This window comes from Talpa occidentalis, unplaced genomic scaffold, assembly GCF_014898055.3.
Source record: "Talpa occidentalis isolate TD23 unplaced genomic scaffold, MPIMG_talOcc4v2.1 talOcc4.2, whole genome shotgun sequence".
Classification (NCBI taxonomy): Eukaryota; Metazoa; Chordata; class Mammalia; order Eulipotyphla; family Talpidae; genus Talpa; species Talpa occidentalis.
The window spans coordinates 17,631,415-17,653,151 of NW_023602073.1; the positions used below are offsets into that span (position 1 = coordinate 17,631,415).

Consider the following 21,737-nt stretch of genomic DNA (forward strand, 5'->3'; position numbering starts at 1 on the left):
TGCAATGTTTTTAAATTGTTTAAAAACCACAGTATCAGAAATGGTCGATCTTCTCTCTCCTAAAGATGCACCCAGAACTTGAATTGGATTTTATTCTCAGAAATATTTTCTACCCTTCTGTTTCATTAAAAAATATTCTGTTTCTTTAAAATATTTTGAGCTTTATGAAGAGACAGGAGATAGGCATCTCTGTGGAACATTTTGATGAGTCCTCATTCTTTAATTAAAAACTATTACAATAGCAGCTCATACTTTTTGAGCACTTACTATATTCTAGGCATTGGATTAAGTGTCTGAAGACAGAGGGCATCTCTAAGGGAGATCTTTGTCAGATTAGTCATTGAGAATAAATTTCCCACTCAGGCAAAAATGTGTGAGAATTTCTTTTAACTTATTACAACGTATCTTTGAGTTGCTTTCTAGAAAAGACCCCACAGTACATTCTCTGCTTACCATATCCCTGGAATTGAAGTCGGCAGATTCCTCTTCGGTTTTATTAATGGGGCTTAGGGTTACTCGTCTCATCCTCTCCTGTTAGGAAACCTTGGAATGACATGGAATATATGATATATGGTAACATGAGAAATATTGAAAGGACCGTCTAGTATCTGTAGTCGTGGCCGAGTGGTTAAGGCGATGGACTAGAAATCCATTGGGGTCTCCCCGCGCAGGTTCGAATCCTGCCGACTACGAGGTGCGGCTTTTACACGTCCAGGTTCCCTCTGCTGGGTCTGTATAAGGCGCTTCCTCAGACCTTTTGCAAATTTCATCGAAACGGAGTTGTCAAAGACCAGGAAGTAATCTTGCCGCACGAATAAACTAAGACAAAGGAACCATCAGAACTATTTTATTTCAGTTTTGAGTGTTTTGGGTTTCGAAATCCTCGTGAGGGGCAAAAGCAAGTCTAAAGATTTCACACACTCATCTTTAGAGCAACATAGTAATTTTACTGATTCTTTTTTCTACAAGTGAAACCTGCCTAGGGTATGTGCGTGGGCCAGTGGCGCAATGGATAACGCGTCTGACTACGGATCAGAAGATTCCAGGTTCGACTCCTGGCTGGCTCGATGTTTTGGTTACGCTTTTAGACGCTGTAAAAAATTCCCTCCTTTCCCAGGCTTCTCTGTTCTTTTTTGTCTGATCTATTTTTTACTTTAATTTTATAATCATTTCACATAAAATGGCCGAGATATTAATAATGTAAGTCTCAACTCCTTCGAGCAATTAATAAGGAATGCAATTATGGATCTGTGGCTGGAGTACGTTTAGTTTTGCAAAAATCTGACAAATTGTCTTCCAGGGTGACTGTACCATTTTGCATTCTCATTAACAATGAATGAGAGTTCCTATTGCTCCACATTCTCTCCAGCATTTGATGCTGTCAGTGTTCTGGATTTTTGGAGGCTAAAAGTTATATAGTGGTATCACGTTATTTTAATGTGCATTTCTCTCTGACATATACTGTGTAACAGCTTTTCATGTGCAAAAAAAATTTTTTTTGACAGAGATCTACCAAAGTATACAGATGACAAGTAGTAATTTTTTTATGTTTTTATTACTATCCTTTCTATATACACACAATCTAAAGACTTGAATATTTCAAAAGATTGTCACACAATCCCATCTCCTTTTCTCGGCTACCTGTCCTAAAGGTCGCCAGGTACTTGAGCTATCATTTCCTTATAATACAACATGATCTTTATTGGGGGATGGGGAGGTGAAAAAAAAGCTTCAAGCTAGCAGAGGATGGTTTCGATCCATCGACCTCTGGGTTATGGGCCCAGCACGCTTCCGCTGCGCCACTCTGCTACACAAATCGAAATGTCCTAATGTTAGTATCCAGCTTTTCCGTGGTTTGTCAATTTGTCAACTTGAGGAATTAAGCTAGTTTTTTTTTTTCTCCTCCAGAGCAACCTGTCTTTTGTAAAAATTATTGCCGTGGGCCTGACCTAAGTACTAAGAAAATGGTTAAATAAAAAATGAAAAGATGTTATTTTGAATACACTTCTCCAGTGAGTCAAGTCATGATTAGATATAAAGTTCCATTGTATATGTGGGCATGTACATTACAATTGTAACAAAACGTCTGCTGATATCCTAAATGTCATATTTTAAAATTATTCCAAATTATACAAAATAGTAGGCTCTTCTCATGAACTAGCGATGCTCTTCTTTTCATCCAGTCTGTGAAGTTATGGTTCTTAAACTGTAGGGAGCCCCAGGTGGGGCAAGAGCTAGTCGGGAACCGCAGATGCAGATGTCTTTTTTTTTAACCTTCTTTTTAACATTTTATTTTATATAATTCTTACATCATTTTTCATTTTTTGCACAATGTATGCATTTTCATTTTGGTTATATTCCCCATACAATTGCAACCTCCTTATTTTGACCTTAGTCCTTCCTCTCCCTGCCCATCCCCCCTCCCACCCCTCCCGCCCCTCCCCCCCAAGTGTGTCTCTGGTCCATAGTTGCTTGTTGATTTTGATTTTTACTTTGTATTCATTAGTCTTTTACCTGGTCCCTCATTTAGGTTTTATAAATTCCTGCTATGAGTGAGACCATTCGGTATTTTTCTTTTTCTTTCTGGCTTATTTCACTGAGCATGAGCCCATCTAGCTCCATCCATTTTGCTGCAAATTGCATGTGCTTATCTTTTTTGAATGCTGAGTAATATTCCATGGTGTATTTGTACCACATCTTCTTGATCCAGTCATCTATTTTTGGGCATTTGGGTTGTTTCCAAAGCTTAGCTATTGTAAATAGTGCTGCTATAAACATAGGGGTGCAGGTGCTCTTTGGAATTAATGTTTCTGTGTCATTTGGGTAACATGTCTTTTTAACAAACAGACTTTTAAGGGGTGTTCGGGGAACTTCAGGCCAGAGGACTATCTCTGGTGTAACATTGTCTATAGCAGTCTCAACTCGGCAAACAAACACTGTGCTCAAGTTGTCTGCCTTTGAAAATGAACAAACTCTTTCCATGTTGGGTGGGGGAGGGGAGTTCACAGAGATCCAGGGTTCACAGAGATCCAGTGCTTGCTTTGTAACCTCTCTGACATGGAAAAGTTGACCCAGGTATGAGGCAGGTAAGCTAGGTCGCCTGCTCCACCCAGACTAGTTGTCCGAGATCTGCTAAATTTGTGAAGGTTGGAGAGAGAGAAGAGTGGCAAGCACATAAGTGAGCGTAGTGAGGTTGGAAATGTGGACGAGTTGAATACGGAAATTATGAACGTTGTCGATAAAACATCAAAATATCTGTGGGACTCAAAAGTAAGCCTCAAAACACAATAAGAACATTGTATATTCCTGTGTATACTTGCTTTTTAAAAGAAATTTTAACCGGGAAATTCAAGGGCAGAGAAAGAAGGGAACGCGTATTATTTCCCCTCACACTTCAGGTCGTAGACCTTCCAAAAGAAAAAGCAGTTGACCCCGACGTGATTTGAACACGCAACCTTCTGATCTGGAGTCAGACGCGCTACCGTTGCGCCACGAGGTCTACCCTGGGGCCAGGGTGTGTTCACCTGTCAACCAAATCTATGGCATTTCCGGTGCTTGGTAAAATCCACGCAGCTGGATGCGAAGTAAAGCCTGGTGGCTGGGAGGGGGTAGAGATCAAAATGTCTTTCCAATCACTCCCTGATCCTGATCCTCTGCAAATTGCTTCTATATTCACTTCTGCCTATTTTATTCTATTTCATTCCTTCTTATTTTTACTTATTTTTCTTCATGTACGTAAAAATTAGAAGCTGAGGAGCTTAGTATTTTTTGTCTTTTAGAAACAGACATTCTGTTTAAGGTCGGCTGCTGCGGAGTGGAGTGGAGTTTAGAGAGGGAGCTAACAGGCATGAGTCGGGGGGTCGCTGACCAGGGTTTTGGATTTATTTCCAAAGTTGATTGTAGATTCTAATTAGTGTATTGCTGTTTAAGTGTACTCACTGGGGCTGTCGGGTTGTTCTCCTTAGTCCACACGAAACAAGATTGATTTCATACTGCGAGAGTGCTGGAAAATCAGATCACTGGATCTGACGCTATCCCCCAAAGAGCAAAATGCCACTTTGCAGGAGCAGGTAGATCGCTCTGGCCGCGTAGTTTGGCAGGTTACAGCTCCTGTCTAGAACACTGAACACGGGATTTCGAATATCAGCGAAAAATTACAGGACACCAGAAATCTACATGCAGACTTGGAACTCCTTGAAAGAGATCTAAAAAGTAATCCACTGCTGTACAGCAGACGCACCTTTCTCTGAAAATTAGTTTTCTTAATCCTTAAATATCGGTCCAGAACCAGGGCTCCGGTTGGGAATTGTGAGGACCATCAATCCTGGATTGAAGAAGTTTTCGCCCTTGCAGATGGAGGAGTCCCTCTGGAAGGATATATGGGGGGTACTCGCCAGTTAACAGAACAACGTAGCCTGTCAAGAGTTCGTGGTAAGAGGTTAGGGCACTTGGGCGTAGGTTGTGTTGAAAGCCCGACTACTGGTAGGCGGTGGTGGAGAGAATGAGGAGGGTGTGTCAGATAAATCAGGCTTTCAGAAAATAGAACAAATTCCCATGAGTTTGGGGGTTTCTGCAGCGCCTGCAGAAAACAGCTGTTAACTGAAAGTTGAAATTTTTATTTTCCTTATCTATAAAATGGAAATAATACTGCTACCTGCTTCATAGTATTGTTGAATTTATATATGCTTAAAACAACCCTTACCTAACACATAGTGAGTTTTCACTAAATGTTGGCGTAATCACCATCACTATAAAGTTTGCTGAAACTCTTCAATGCATTCCCCACATCACCAGTCTCACTGAAAGGTAATTGTCAACATGTCAATTGCTAGTGGAATGACAGTGCTGTGGAAGGAACAATGAGTTGACTATTTACATTTATAAATTAAACATATTTTACCTGAATATTTGTCAGCATAGAAATATTTATAACTAGAATTGTTCTCTTTCTTTAATAAGGAAAAACAAAAAAAAATTAATATAAATAGTAAAAATAGCCATCAGCTCAGAATGCAGCTAATATCAGACAGGGCATTGATGAAACAGGGTTTCAGATGAAACCAGACATTAACTGCAGCTCAAATCAGCTATTAAAATGCAATGAAACACTTTAACTCAGAAGCTTATTCATTTGTTTTAGTTGGTATTTAACGATAACACAAAGGACAATTGATGTCTGTCCGGTTGTTTATAATGAATTGTTGAAAACTCTATAATTCAGTGGCATTAAGTGAATTTTCATTGAGTAACCTCACACTGCCAGAACCTTTTCATAGAATTTTGGCCACATCCTTTCTGTTTAATAACTTCGCTGTTATATCCCTAGAGAGGTTTTGTCAGTGGACTTCAACAGTGTCAGTAGCCTCACTTTACTGGAGAGAAAATTAAAATTTAAACTGAAGCATCCTTAGAGAGCTTCACTTCTGAGGTTAGCTTTATCTGCCTTCAAGGAACAGAAGCTGGGCAGGGCTGAATTTAAAAGACAAGGTCTAAGAGGCTGCCAGGATAGGCACTCATGGGAGGGTGCCCAGAGATAAGCCACAGCAAGAAGCTGGTATCACTGGTGGGACAGTGGGGAGAGGTGGCTGGAGGCCAGAGGGGGAACAGGGGTGGTAGATGCTGTGATGAGCAGCAGGAGCTCGGAAGCCAGGGAAAGGATCTCCAGCCCCAAGATGGATGCAGCAGCTGCAGAAAAAGTTATAGGAAGCAGAGAGGAAGGAGAAATACTGTCCCTTCTGCCTTCCTCCTGCATGCCAATCTTTCGTTAATTATCCCCTAGGCTAACACTACCTAGAAACCAGAGGAATGGAGAACCTGGAAAATGTAGTTCCTTGTGAGACAGAGTGAAGCAAGAGAAGGGTGGGAAATCAGTCTGACCACAAGCAACTTGATTGACAAAAAATGCCTCACAGCTATGATCAGAGTATAAAATCTACAAAAAAAGTTTTTAGTGTACAGTTATAAGAGTTCTAGTGTAACACATTTTATGTGATATATAACTATGTATACATACATATATAAATTTATATTTGTATGATACATAAATATATACACATATATTTATAACTTTTTAGACCATAACATCAAAGGGAACAACACTTTACAAATATTCCACTACATAAAAAAGTTTTTCTTTCTATGATGTACAAATCCAGCATATATTCACCATATCCCAGATATAGAAATAATAGTAATCTATTTAGGAAAGTGATTTTTTCAATGGATTTGGTAGTAGGTATTGTTTATTTTTAGTAAATATAAAACACTTTAACAAAGAGTCCAGCTTTGATTGAAGGTTAATTCCTTCACCAGATTTTCTTTATTTGAACAAAATACTTCCCCAATTTTGCAGAATTTTAAAACTAGGCCTTGGGAAAAGTCTTGATTATTCACATGGTCAGATTAGAGCCAGGTCAACAAACAATTTCATCAGCCAGATCCAGCCCTTGCCAAGTTTTGTACAATCTACAGCCATTTTTACTTTTAAATTGTGACTACAGGTGAAAAGAAGACGAATACTGTGATATGTCAAAATCATATGAAATCAAATTCCAGTGCTCATAAGTAAGGTTTTATTGGTACATGACCTTGCACATTCATCTGTGGTTGCACTCCAAGAGGAGCTGTGACAGAGACCACGTGGTCAGAAAAGTCAAAAATATATATATATGGCCCTTTACAAAGAAAGGTTCCAGATCCCTGGGTTGGAGGAAGGTGTTCTGGTTCTTCGAGACAGAGGCAACTGCTCCTCTCTTGACACTGGAATCACCTCCAGAATGTCAGGGGAAATGTGTGTGCTTGACAAGCAGGCTGGAGCCTAGGCTGCCCACTCCAGATCTGAATGCCAGTGGCCTTTAGCTCCTGCTGCCAGGCGAACCTGCCCTCCCAGGAAGCCCAGCTGGGGCTCTGTTCTTGAGCTCCACAAGTTACTAGTATCTCTTTATAATTGTATAATTCATTCTCACCACCCCCGCCCCCACACACACACACATACCTTAACTGAGTTTGAGTTGCATGGCTAGAAGTGAAATATTAGGACATGAAAAATCAACCTTTGTTGTGTGTGTGTCTTAGAAGAATATCCTTTGCAGTTTGAAAGAGGAAGGAAAAGTATCTCATGGTTCCAGTGACCCATTCATTCATTCAACAAATTCTTATTGTTAACTTACATGATATGTACTTTGCTAGACTCGGGATACTTCAATTAACAAAACAATTAAAACCAAAATATTCCTCTGATGAATATTATTAAGCCTGGATGTGATCCCAGGGGCAACTGCAATTATCTTGAGATCATAGGGGAGGCTGATTTGCTAAACCTGCAAAATATAAAGGTGAACCTAGGTCCTTAGTAACATGCCCTGGAAAAAAATAAAATAAAATAACATGCCCTGGAGTTGTCCCCTATGTTGCTCAGGGTTTGACTGCAGAGAATAGAATGTGCTTTAACTCGTGTAAGCAGGAATGGATTGCTACTCTATACTGAGCATACAAGCTACTCTCTACACTGAGCATTCAGAACTTACTCTAAGCACCAAGCTGCAGAAAGGAACCACCGGTAAACGTACATATTTACCTCCTGCGTTTGTGGCCTACAGAACTCAAGCCTATTTATTTATGGGGCGTAATTCTTTTATAACGTTCTTTAGCAACATCCTTGGCTTTAAAGTCTTGGGACTACCCCCTGAACAAAGGCCTAAGCTTGTTTATAAACCTCTCCCTTTTGGGAGGTGGAGACTATAGGTACACACGCATGTAGTTCCCACATTGGCCACTAGGGGGGAGAGAAGCCTAAAGATTACCACCTGAGAAGGAAGAAGAAGGTGACTGGAAAGTGGAGTAGAAGTGGGGAGGGTAGGGAAGAAGGACAGAAGGACGAGAAGAGGAAAGGGCTAGGGAAGAGGAGGAGGAGAAAAGGTAGAATAAGAAGAATGGAACGAGGGATGAAAAGTAGAAAGAGGAAAGGAGAAAGCAAGTTATTGAAGTGAAAAAATGTTCTGGATAGCAGAAGTGACATTTGTAGTGACAATGTGTAGTTTCTTTTTCATAAGAACAACCCAGTAAGATAGTGATTCTACCCACATTTTATTATAGCACCAACATGTTGCTTAGTCAGTGCTGTTTAATCCCCCCAGCAGACTCTGGGGTGCAACAGCCTGCTTTCAAAGTCTGGGAAGAGTCCCTGCTCTCTAATTGTGCTGAATCACTTGTCTCTTTCCCGACTCTGTCAAATGAGCATGAGGATGGAGGCCATGACTGCGGGGTTGTTTTAAGGACTCAAGAGGTCATGCATCATAAGCCACTTAGAGACATGTCTGGCACAAGGCAAATCATGATTTGCTCTTTGTATAACTTGGCTGTGAATTCCTGGCCAGAGGGAATTGTTCTATTCACTGCACCCCTGGTTTCTGATACAATACCCCACACAGACTAAGCTGCTTTAAATGCTGCTTTTTATCTGCTTTAAATGCTAACCTAGAACCTTGAGAAAGAAGATTAGAAACACCTGGGCAGTGTTATGGCTTTGTGGGGTCAAGAAGGCTCCTCTTGGAGGGACTTCTTTTTCCGCAGGGGGTGGGGGAGAGGGCCTCTCCACCCTGACTTCTGCTACTGCTATGCACCTCTCTATTTCTCCGCCTTGATGCCTCCCTCTTTTCCCTTCCCCACCTCTGCAGCAGTGTTAGCTGGATCTGAAGGGGTTGGGGGGGCCTCTGTGCACAGCCTCCCACCCCCATCACCCTGGCCTCTGCTGGCCTCCAGCATCTGACCAGGCTCTCCTGCCCCTGTAACCCAATTCTGCAAACTCTGGAGAATAAACCCTGGTCGCTAGAAAACAAGAAGAGGCCAAAGGGCAAGGAACATTAAGGGCAAGGTAAGTGTAGGTAAAAGCCTGAGAAAGGGAACCACAAAACCTTGCCAGAATCCAAACAGTGATACCCCAGACCTCACACCCTTAACCAACCAAAATGCTGTACCCTTGACCAAGTCCTTGTTGCTACTTGCTTCTGGGTCTCTTGGCCTTAAATGCTGCCGTGGCCAGACAGGTTCCGATTTTAAAGGGAAGCCAGCAGAGCATTTATTCTGCCAGTTTACTGAGGTTATTAATAGCTGAAGATTCATTCGATCTGCATCTTCCCTGGATTCTAGCTGCTTCAGAGTGTCATTTCAGTAGCTTTAAACACTATACCTTGTCACCATTAAAGTTCTAAAGAGAAAATTGCACTTTCTCTGGTTTCATCCCTACCTGGCTTTGCTTCTCAGATCCTTGGCCTCATTGTCCCCCACCTCCCGCAGCTCCCTGTAGGACCAAACAAGTAAAAAGTGTGTAGCAGGTGCATTCTATAGTGTGTTTTATTTCTTACTTTGTTTAATACAAAGTTTTTTTTCTCTACCTTGTTCTCATGCCCACGTCTCCTGGCACAACCCAGACCCTCGCCGAGGGCTCACATGTGGTGCTACCAACAGCCAGCTGAGCCCAAGGTCCGGTGCTAGGTGGGGTGGGCTGTGAGCAAGACTGACCATCTGGGATCTGTGGGGGTCAGTCTTTAGACTTGGCTGCTCCCCCTAAAATCATCATTATCTTATATCTGAAATGTAGGGTGCAGGGAAGCACAGCTTAAAGTTCATCCTTGTCATAATCTGTTTAGTAGGGGTTGGACATATGGTAAGATATAAATCTACCCAGAGTCCTCAGGGGAACCTGCCATGGCAATGACCTGACCCGCAATGCTCTACTGGCTCTGACAGTGTTCCAGGTAGACGTTCTGGAGGCAGCAAGCATCCTAGCTGAGTTCTGGTCCAGCCCAGAATCTGAATCACCAAGTGACCCAAAGACTGAGTCAATCAGAGGAGCAGAGAAATGTGAGGGGCTTTACTTGGCCTGGCAGAAACTGCCAGGTGGATGTGGGTGAAGGAGATAGGAGGGTGTGAGTGTGTGCTCAGGGGACTCCTAGGAGGCAGTGCTCCCTCTCACTCTTCTCTTTACTCCTCCTGCCCAACCCCCATGCCCAGCAGTGTCCGACATACAGCCAGTACACAGCAATCTCTGTTATATTCTAACTCAGCTCCTCTTGTTTCCAGACCAGGATGGAAGGAAGGACATGAAAAGAATCAGAAGTCGCAGGGACCCAAGGATGTGATCCAGGCCAAGCCTTCAATCTAAGACGAATCAGAAACCCAGGAAACTTAAGGGAGTGTCTGATCTGAACTGAGAACCTGGAACACCCATCTGTTACCTGTAAGGTGTCCTTCAGATTCTGACAGCTTTCCTTTTTCAGCACAGAGGTAGTTCCTGCTAGTCAGAAAAGATCTTTAGAATTTTTTTTAAAGAGAAGAGGGAGGAGATGAGATGGGGAATCTGAAGAGACCAGTGAAAGTTTACAAACACAACAGATCAGAATATTCCATGATGCTTTGTTGAGACGTCCATTACTTTACTAGACTTAGCTCATCCAGAGGCCATCGTCTTACCGTGCTTCTTGGGAATTTAGTGGCAAAGTGGGGAAAACAGTTATTGTATGTGTAGACTTGCGGGCTCATAGCTATGCAGAGAAAATGCCAGGCATATTTAATCCATGTTTCCTAGTTGCTTGATGAGTGTCAGAGGTCTGGAATGTAGTGGAAGCTCTTTGTGGTGACTTACAAATGCCTTCCCACATGCTGTATATGAAGATGGTTATAAGATATGTTGAGCAGCAACATATGGAGACAACCTTTTTCCTTGTAACCTGCTCTATGCCATGTATACCGTGTTTCCCCAGCACTACTGGAAACTGCAGAAATCGCTGTGGTCACAACCACCCTATTTACAAATGATGCCATGATGGCCAGGGAGAGGGAGGACTTGCAAAAGCTACCTGGCTGCTGTTTTGTAATGCCCAGGCCTTAACCTTTAAAATAATCATGTGTGTTCATGGGTTTTGTGATTTTATTTTCTTTATTTTTATTTATTTATGCAAGAGCTAGGGTACAGGCCAGAGGTGCGGGAGGGTGAGAGGATTCACCAGAGACAGAGCGGGGAGCAGAACAGGCAGACAGACCAAAAGCACTGCTGAGGGGAGCAGCAGGTGAGACAGGAGAGGTCTGCAGAGCCATGTGGATATCTCCCTGGCTGGCCGGGAATTGAACCAGTGCTGCAGAGGCTGTGGACAGCTTCACAGCACCACACTCAACCTGCTGCACCACCGGAGGCCCGGTTTTCTGATTTTAAAAGTCATTCATGTTGACAGCAGAAAAGTGAGGACAGAAAATAGTCCTGGGACGCAGGCTTTAGGCTCACAGATGACAATGGTGGCTGCAGAGCTGTCTGTCTTTTGGGGATCACTGCAGATGGGACCTCCTTGAGTATTTCCTGTCTCCCTGACAGCTCATCCTTGCTAGGCGGTTGCCTGTGTTGGGCTGTCTCTTACTCCTCTGCCCCCTCCTGAGTGGGTGTCCCCACCTCTTCCTGGACCTCCGTTCAGGGCAGGGACTGGAAGGTGGTCTTCCTGCTGCCTTGCATGGTTTGTCTGTTTCCCAATAAAAGCACCAAGTAGAAAACAGTATTCATATTTATCTAGAGGCCCCTATATTTAAGGTTGCCCTATTTATCAGTGGATTTTATTTGGCAATCTTACCTGCCTTCTGGGGCAGGTAACAAAGAAAAACAGAAAGTTACAACATAAGTGTTGTGGACAAATAGGAAACAAGACTGTGTCTGTTCTCTTCCAGGACCCTGAGGGAGGGCTTGACGCTGACTAGGTCGGTGTCCTGCCTTTACTCAGGCCCATCTCACCGCCTCCCTCTTACTCATTGGTAACCAACTCCGCGCTTGGCCAAAGCTCAAAGGAAGCCAGTGCCCAGGTGAGACGCGGTGACCTGCAGGTACACCCACTGCAGCCACCATCCTTGTGGGTCATGGGCTCGGACCAGGACATAGGCGAGGGGATTCCCCAGCACCACCGAGGGGAGGTGTGTGCTGTAAACAGCCCTTCCACCAGAAGATGCAGCTTCCGTGTCCCCAAATCTTCTCCATTTTTACAAGGAAGTGACTTCATGTTTTCTAAGAGCATAGGAACAGTGAATATCAATGAAATCAGCTTGCTCATGGGTTTAGCTTATCATTGACAGGGCAGTGATTTACATCTGGACCTAGCCGCATTCCTAAGTAGATAGACCATTAGTTTTGTTTTTAAACTATATAATCACGTTTTTTATTTTACTAACTACTTTTTCACCTAAACTATATTTTAATTATTATTATTACACAGGGTTTAGTAATGTTTCATTTGAGTCAGCCTTGTTTAAGGGTTTCATATGATTTTTTAATTAACAAGCAATGACCTTTATAGAAGAAAGAAGGAAGTTTAGAAAGACAATAAGGGAATAAAGTTAGTAGTTCTAGAAAGACGAGATAAGGTTTTTTGTAGTAGCACTCTTGTAGTGGTTCCTGGTGGTCGTTATCTTTTGATAAGCGTCTGTCTTATCTATGTCTTCAGGGAACTTTGCTGTACTCCCCTGCGCGCTGGTTCCTTGCCCAGCCGGACCTAGGGACCTTGGCGAGAGCCATTAGCCCTAAAGGTCACTGCAGGGGGAGGTGCAGCACAGCACAGGTAACATTACTGAAGTTTCCAGTTTGTAGGTAGGAAATCAAGACAGAGACAGTAGCTTGGCTGAAACCACATGTGGTCTAAGCAGTGAACTCAGGGCTTCTAATTCCTACCTGTCCTTTTCCCTGCCAAAAATACACGCCACTCCACAGCCACATGTAATTTGAGGGGCTCCCATGTTCCAGGTAGAGAGTTTTCCTCCAAGGGAAGTTTTTCTCATGATTTGAAGAAATGGGAAGAATTTCCACCCATCCTCTGGAAGGCATTTATGCTAACAAAGGCAACAGCCTTTGTTCTGTATCCCAGTTTCAACTCTATGTTCAGGAATGCAGGCCTCTCTGATGTAACATGGGGTCCCAGAAGCTTTTTTCTTTTAAATGATAACTTTTGAGTTTTCTTGGTTTCCCAAGTAACCCATGGGAGAGAATGGGGAAAAGCTAAGTCACTCTCCCAGCCAGACCCCTCCCTGCCATTGGGCTGGACCCAGAACCTTGGCGAGCCCTTGAGGTGTCCTCTGTGTGTTCCAGGACCCCAAAGTCTTTGGTCCTTTCCTGCCTTTTCCTGCAGGAAGCATGCTCAGTGTTTCCAGCTCCAGCACTCTCCCTCTGATAGACTCTCCCTGGGCAGAAGCTCAGCCTTCACGCTTGCTTCTCTTCGGACTCCTTCTGATGGGCGCTCTTGGTTTCATCTGGAAACTTCAATGGGAGAAAGAGGAAGAATGCCAGACCAAAGGTACAGCAATCAGAGACTGAGGTGGTGCGATCCAAGGAAGACTAGGGGAGGAGGAGGCTGGGCAGAGGGCAGGGGAGAGGACAGAGATGAAGAGGACCCAGGGGATTATTATTCAGCTGAGATTTTTAATGCCGTCCTTTCTCACTCAGTACCACTAACCCTTCTCCATTTACTTCCCCAAGCTGTAACTCTAACTGTGCCTTAGTTCTTAGTTCCTCATTGTAGGAACTCATTTTCTGCAGACACAGACCAAGAAACCATGTCCCAAAGGGCCCTGTGCCAACTAGGCCTGGTTCTTCTGCTATGGACGGTAGTGATTAATTTTTTGTCCTTTTGCAGAGAAACTTCAAAGAGAGCTCAGTAAATTCTATGCTTCCCTCTCCTCTATGTGCCATCTGAGAATTATCTCATAGGATTTCTTTGTTCTACTTCAGGCTGGAGAAAGGCTCAGAAAGTGGATGGTGAGTAAATTGGAAAGTCTGTTTTTTGAATAATTTATTTGCTTATATATATTTTACATCATTGTTCATTTTTATACAATGTTTGCTTTCTTTTCTCAGGTGTAGTTCCCATGGAATTTTCCACCACCAACTCACCCGTGCACCATCACCATAGTCACTTGTGCTCTTCCTATTTTTAATCTTTATTTGCCTCATTCTATGGGTGCCTTTATGTTGATTCTTCCCCTGAAGATCTCGCTCACTCTTACACAATCTAGATTAACCCACACACCAACCCCTGACTCACACTTGATGGATGCCCCAAAGCGTTTTCAATCCTATGTCCAAAACAAACTGAACTCAGATCCTTTCCAATCAGTAGGTCTGTATCTCCTGTATTTGCTTGCTTCCTCAGTGCTGCCATCCCCCACCCAAGAGGACCCCAGGAAAGTCTTTTCTACTGCTTTTAGCCAGTGACCCTTCTCTGGCCTGGACCACCTCCCCCAAATTTTCTTTCTTCTTCTGTGCCAGATCCCCAAGGTTCAGTTTACCTGGAGACTTAGAAATGGCCCTTCTCTTTACTGCTGTCACCAACAAACCATTCTACCCCTTTGTTTCTGACTCCCTTCCTTCCCCCAAGAGCTACTGCTGCTCTTTTCCTTGTAAGACTTTTAATTTAAATAATGATTAGGAAAGAGCCAAGAAAATCTGAAAAATAACAATTTGCTTTTAAAAAAGATAGTACAATATTGACCATAATCTAGAATTTCAGAGTAAACTCACTAAAACAGAAATCTGATTCTTCCCTCTGAATTCCCGAACCACCTATGGCTTCCCATGGCCTGGTACAGTTTTATTGGGGTGGGGGATGCAATGGAGATGTGTAAATTCCAAAAAAATTAAAAATATATTTTTGAAGAATTATCTTAATGTCAATTTTAATCTAAACAAATACAACTTAAGCAGACTCTATCAGCTTGCTGCCATCCTTACCATCAGTAACTGCAAAGTGGTTGTGTTGTAGAGCAACCCCGATACAAAACGGGGTGCCTGACTGTGGGTCCTCACCCGCGCGCTTAAAAGGACTTATCAATGCTCTACTGCAGGCACACGTGAAAGGTTAATAAAAGGTTTATTTACAAGGGAAAGGGAAATGAGGAAATGTACAGCTCTGGGAGAAAAGTGGGAGACAAAGTTTTAAATGAGTCCTACCCGATCCGCCGATCAGGAATCCCAAAATGGCGCTCTGAGAGCTGGCCGCCAGCCAGGAGCGGTGAAGCCAGGAGGCGAGCGATCGCGAGCCAGAGAGAGAGCAAGGCCCACGTGTTTGGTTTTTATATCCAACCTGGCTGCCCAACTCCACCCTCAGGTCCCAGCCACCCTCCCCTTGGTGGTGATGGGATTTGTCTTTCCCAATGTCCTGATGGCTTTAGTCTGGAGTGGGGGTGGAGTCCACAAAGCCTGTATGAGATTATCTCAGGACATCCTTTCCCCCTAACAATTCCCCCCTTTCACTTTTTGCCACCATTTCCATGGTGATGAAGATCAAACATATGGATTCTGGGATACAGTCTCAGATGAAAATTTTCCAGGGTTCCAGTCTGAAAGAAAACGAATCCCTCCAGGTAGTGTCCATTGTGGAAAGCAAAAGTCCTCCATTCCTGGAAAAACAGTTCATCAGTCCCAGCCAAAAGAAAACATCTGGAGGCATTAGCCAGAACAAGACAGCAGATATGTCAAAAATCACAGGAAAAAAAAATCTTAAAATGGTTCAACTTATGTAAAGACAAATTCTCTCAACCTTGATCCCAAATTTTTTAAACAGCATAGCAAAAGTTTGCAAACCAAATCTACTTTTAAACCATATTGCCTATTTTTGCATAAAATCACAGGGCAGAATAACTAAGCAGCAATTTTTAGCTGGCTCCGTTGGAATACTCCATATAGGATTCAGAGCGAACTGTTGACATCCGGTCCGTGTAGTCTTCTGAAAGAAGTTGGTCTCATCAGACTCCACCTGGGCTTTCCTCTTCTCGAGGGTACCAGGGACTTTTCGTTGGCCGGGTTGTCCAGTCCTGCCAATGGAGGCAAGCTTCCTCACCTTCTTTGGAGGTCTCTGGAACCCTACAAACAAGGCATACAGGTTCTCCTCTTCTTGGTTCAGCTCTGTTTCAACTTTCTGGAAGAGCTCCACACAAAGCCACACAATGAAACTTATGTCCAATTTTTTTCAGTTTAAACAAAATCCCTATGGAAGTTATGCAAAAACAGACTCTGAGATAAGTAGTAAAAGATTACTACCACTATTTTTATGCCGTGTTGGTATCAAGGGGAGAGAAAATGCAAACACAAGTTAGCTTTGTTGGAAAAAAAAAATTACAACCTTGCTGCAGATCCTGGTCACCAAAACAAGAAAACTTTGTGGATTTAGAGCAAAATGCAAAAAAATCATCAGTATTATTATGTCAAGGAAAACTTAGTAAATATGAGGTGTATTTCCAAGTCTATTCAGTCCTTAGTAGAAAAGTTTTACTCTCAACAGTTCCATCAATAGGAATCTGTTGAGACCTTTTCTCCCTATATTTTCAGAAACAATTTCTGTAGATGTGAAACAATTGAATTATAATATTATAAGGTGACAATCACCATTGACAATTTACATACATACCAGATACTACTGTTAACATTTTGTACATACCAAAGTTTTACCATTTTCCCAAGTGACAATGCTTCCCTTCCAGTTTTACTTCATTAGGTAAAATCCAAATAGAACAAATTCATCTAATGCCTTTCCCAGGAGGAAAGGGAGAAACTTTGTGGAGTGTCTCAGGAGCTCTACTGAGGTTCCACAAAATTTCCTTGCATCAGCCAAATGACAGGCTACCAAATTTGTACTTGAATTTAGATTTCTGGGAAGCTTTGCCATAAATATCAGAAAAATAACAGAAACAACAATGTTCAATCTCTATGAAGGCACCGGCTTAGTTCAGTAGCACAATGTTGACAATCAAACCATAACCTTTAGTTTTTCTCATAACTGGAGACTCTCTTTTTTTTTTTTTTTTCAACGTCTATGGGCACCATGTATACCAATTTGTCAATCACTTGAGGTCAAGACAAGGACACAAGGAAAGGACATACAGACATACAACATATAGACACAAAGAGCTCATTAGTTACCATTTATCACGCGTGGGATATCTCATGCAACTGCAGTTTCACTCATTGGCCAAAGTAACAAAAAGAAAGCAGAGAAAAAAATCTCAAAGGTAAAAAAAAAAGCAGAAAGTTAAAAAAAATAACAAAATCAAAATCAAGATTGAAAACCTTTCTGTGTAAAAAAAAATAGTGGCACCATATGCATGATCCTAGATGTTATTTCACGTCTCCTAAACTTTGAAAAGAAGAAGATTGGTTAGAGCATGTTAGTTTTCTCAGGGTTTCTTCAGGAAAAAAAAATGAGTCCTTGGGTATCCTGCAACAATAACTGGAAAAGAAGTCAGTAACATTCAAGTTTTTGTCTGTTTCTTAAACAAATATCTCAAGTCCTCAATGGGTTCACAAGACCAATGGGACTTCGTCTCTGGGTCAGTTCCTCCTGGGGCTTTCTTAACTCTGGAATGATGTACCCAGGGTTTTATGCCTGCAAGTTTCAGAGAAGTATGTGTGCTCAACAAGACATCATAGGGACCAGTCCATTTTTCTGACAGCTGGTTTTGAGCATCCCCGCTCTGCCAAGTCTTCAGTAAGACCTGATCTCCAGGTTTGAAGGGATGCAATGGTTGATCAGGAGGCATAGAGATCCTTGAGGTTGCAAAGTTATGAATCACTGCCAGAACCTCCTGGATGTGTTTCACATATTGCGTGATCCGGCAATCTTGTGTTATTTCCGGACTGGCTTTCAGAACTGAGGCCTGAAAAGGTCTTCCAAACACAATCTCAAAGGGGCTTAATTGTAGCCCACTTCTAGGTGCCACTCTTATGCGGAGGAGGGCAAGGGATAGTACCTGGTCCCAACGAAGTTGTGTTTCTTGGCACAGTTTTGCCAAGGTTTTCTTCAAGGTGTGGTTCATCTTTTCTGTTTGCCCGGAAGACTGCGGTCTCCATGCAGCATGCAATTTCCAGTTTATCTGTAACGCACTGCTCACTGCATGGGTGACGTCAGAGACAAATGCCGGCCCATTATCACTCTGGATAGAGTCCGGCAACCCAAAGCGAGGGATTATCTCTTTCAGTAGCTGTTTGGCAACCTCGGAAGCTTTTTCCGTCTTTGTGGGAAATGCTTCCACCCATCCCGAAAACGTGTCGACAAAAACCAAAAGATATTTGAAATTGCCTGTTGTTCTAGGCATTTGTGTGAAGTCCACCTGCCAGTCCTCAAAAGGACACTTGCCCCGATATTGAACCCCAATGGCTTTAGGGTGGGAGTCAGTCTTGGGGTTATTCCTGGCACATAATTCACAACCTCTGGTGATCCGTTGTGCTATTTTGTGTAAATACGGGCCCTTCAAATATGGGCGCACTGTTTCTAATAAGGCATCTCTCCCATAGTGAGATCCCTCGTGAAGATGTTTTAGCACCGGATATACCAGGGCCTCCGGGAGGAGTATCATCCCATGAGAGTTTACTCTCCAAGTAGAGCTGGGATCAAACTCAGTAAATCCCCATGCACGAGCTCTCTCCTCATCCCGCTCGGTGTATTCAGGAGCATACTGAGTCAGGTCCACAAGAGGGATGAGTGCACCCTGGAGGGCAGAATGGGCAGAACGGGCAGCGACCTTAGCCACCCGATCGGCTGCCCTGTTGCCCTTTGCCATGTCAGACCCACCCTTTTGGTGGCCAGGACAATGCATCACGGCAACAGCTGATGGTAAAGCTACTGCCTTTAACAGGGCCAGGATTTCTAATGGATGTTTGACGTCCTTGTTACTGGCAGTAAGAAGTCCCCGCTCCTTCCAAATGGCCCCATGCATGTGGAGAATCATAAAAGAGTACTTGGAGTCGGTAAATATATTGACTCTTTTACCTTTCGAGAGTTCCAATGCACGGGTCAGGGCTATTAATTCAGCTTTTTGCGCTGATGTACCTGCCGGAAGAGCCTTGGCCTCCACGGTGTTCTGGAGCGTCACCACTGCATATCCAGCACATCGACGGCCTTGGTCCATGAAGCTGCTGCCATCTGTAAATAGCTCCCACTCTGGGTCTGGCAGAGGCTGGTCAGTTAGATCTGGTCGGCTAGCATACACTGTGTCTATGGTTTCTAAACAATTGTGGATTAAAGTGTCATCCTCAGGTCCATCTGCATTGCTTGGAAGCAGTGTGGCGGGATTCAGGGAGTTAGAAACCTGCAGCTTCACATTAGGATTGTCTAACAGAGCTGCTTGATATTTTCCCATTCGCCCGGCAGTCAACCAAAGTCCACCCTTCTGCTCCAGCAATGTCAAGACCTGATGTGGCACACACACAGTGATGGGCTGACCCAATGTAAACTTCTCCGCCTCATGTAGGAGGTCACAAGTGGCAGCCACAGCACGCAAACATGGAGGCCATCCCTTAGTGGTGTGGTCCAATTGTTTGGACAGATATGCAACGGGCTGCATTTCTGGTCCCAACAATTGGATTAGTACTCCAAGGCCAACACCCTGTCTCTCATGTACATAAAGTTTGAATGGCTTCCTAAGATCTGGAAGCCCTAATGCTGGTGCTGAAATCAACTTTACTTTTATTTCTTCAAAGGCCTTTTGACATTCTGAGGTCCAAGACAAAGGTTCAGAGTCCAGGCCTTTGAGAGCATCGTACAAGGGTTTTGCTATTAATCCAAAGTTAGGAATCCAAATCCTGCAAAACCCAGCCATACCCAAAAATCCACGCAACTGTCGCCGGTTGCTGGGGACTTTAAGGGCTGAAATTACTTGTTTCCTTTCTGTCATCAAGCTCCGTCTGCCTTTCCTAATTTCAAACCCCAAATACGTCACCGTTTGTTTACAGATCTGTGCCTTTTGGGGTGACACCTTATAGCCACATTCTGCCAGGTGGTTCAGTACCACTATGGTATTTTCCAGACAAGATTTGTAGTCTGGACTTGCAATCAATAAATCATCTACGTATTGCAACAAGACGCCCTGGTTTAATTGAACCTTCCTGAGATCCCTGGCCAGTATTTCCCCAAAAATAGTTGGGGAGTTCTTAAACCCCTGTGGAAGCACAGTCCAGCAATACTGGAGAGTGCTCTTGGACTTAGGGTCTTGCCACTCGAAGGCAAAAAGCGGTTGATCCTGGACATCTATTGGGATACAGAAAAAGGCATCCTTCAGGTCTAATACCGAAAACCACCCAAAGTCACCAGGTATGGCAGTTAATAAGGTGTAGGGATTAGGCACAGTGGGATGTAAATCCCGAACAATGTCATTAATGGCCCTTAAATCTTGGACAAAACGGTACTCGCCTGTATGGGGTTTCTTCACTGGCAGAATCGGAGTGTTATACGGTGAGCGACAGGGCCGAATGAGTCCAGATTGAAGGAACCTTTTCAATACTGGCTCAATTCCCCTCAAGGCCTCCTCTTTTAAGGGGTATTGCTTCCTCCTCGGGGTTCTGCTCCCCTCTATCACTTCTATTTTTACAGGCTCCGCATTTTTCGCACGTCCTGGGGTTCCATCAGCCCATACCCATTTACTTACTCTTTCAACAATTTCTGGAGGTAAAATTTCACCTTTCGGTGGAACATCTTGAGTAAGCAACATCTGGAACCGCAGAGCATGCTCTGGAGGCACCTGTAGGTGAAGCCTCTGATGTTTTGGTGAGAATATAATTCGTGCGTTGAGCTTACTTAAAAGGTCACGACCAAGGAGAGGGATTGGACACTCTTCCATGTATAGGAAGCTGTGCTGGAGCTGTGTGGTGCCTAGCCGGCACTCCAAAGGTTGCAGGAAGGGTGTCTGTTGTGACTTCCCTGTAACCCCAATGACTGCTGCAGTCTTTTTGCTCATTTTAGTTAATTTCGAATTCAAAACTGAGTATGTTGCTCCAGTGTCCACCAAGAAATCAATCAGACGATCCCCCACAGCGAGGGTTACCCGGGGCTCTGAGGGGGTTATTCTAATGGGCTTCTCTAGATCTAGTGGAGCCCCCGGGCACCCCTATTCTGCATCTGAACTTTCTCCATGAACTATCATCTGTCTCCTCTCCTCTGCACTTGGTTCTAGATTCCTTCTACTCTGTCTGTATTCCCTCCTATCTTCACCTGAGGCTCTACCCTGTGCTGTCATTTGTCTCCTGTCCTCTGTACTGGGCTCTCGATTCCTTCTCTGTCTGTATTCCCTGTCATCATCTGAGCCTCCACTCTGTGCTAACATTTGTCTTCTTTCCTCTCTCCTTGGTTCCTGGTTCTGTGTGCTCCTTCTATATTCCCTCCTGTAACCCCTACGTGAATCATCATGTCTTGGGGTTCTCTGTCTTCTATCCTGCCTTCTATAATTATTGCGTCTGCCGCTTCCCTGTAACCTGGGACAACTGTACTTCCAATGTCCCTCTTCCCTACAGAAAGCACACTGATTTCTTCCTAGGGGTTCACGTCTCTGTCCATTATTGTTTCCCTGAAACCCTGTTCTGTGTTCTCTTTGTAAAAAAACAGTCGCAGGTTTCGGTCTCCTGTGCTCTCTATTATTATAAACCCTGAATGCCAGGTCCACCACCTGGGACGGACTCATCTCAGTGACGCCGTCCACCTTAGCTAACTTTTTCTTTATGTCTGGGGCACTATGGGTAATGAAAGCCGTAGTGATCAGACGAGCATTTTCTGGGGCATCTGGGTTTATGTCCGTGTGGTTAGTGTAAGTTTGAATAATCCTCTCAAGGAACTCTGACGGATCCTCATTAGCTCCTTGCTCGAGTTCCAATATTTTGTTAAAGTTTTTTTGTTTGGGGATCCCCTGCTTCAGTCCTACCAATAAGCATTTTTTATAGAGATCCAACATCG

General features: G+C 43.5%; 4 non-coding genes across 4 annotated transcripts; 2 read left to right on the plus strand and 2 right to left on the minus strand.

The window, feature by feature from the left end:
* The first annotated feature begins 610 nt into the window (after window positions 1–610).
* On the plus strand, window positions 611–692 carry TRNAS-AGA (transfer RNA serine (anticodon AGA)). Its single transcript has one exon. It is a non-coding gene; the product is annotated as a tRNA-Ser (tRNA).
* Window positions 693–994: 302 nt separating this feature from the next.
* On the plus strand, window positions 995–1,067 carry TRNAR-ACG (transfer RNA arginine (anticodon ACG)). The gene has a single exon. It is a non-coding gene; the product is annotated as a tRNA-Arg (tRNA).
* A 670-nt stretch (window positions 1,068–1,737) lies between these two features.
* Window positions 1,738–1,809, minus strand: TRNAM-CAU (transfer RNA methionine (anticodon CAU)). The gene has a single exon. It is a non-coding gene; the product is annotated as a tRNA-Met (tRNA).
* A 1,618-nt stretch (window positions 1,810–3,427) lies between these two features.
* On the minus strand, window positions 3,428–3,499 carry TRNAW-CCA (transfer RNA tryptophan (anticodon CCA)). The gene has a single exon. It is a non-coding gene; the product is annotated as a tRNA-Trp (tRNA).
* Between the last annotated feature and the right edge of the window lie 18,238 nt (window positions 3,500–21,737).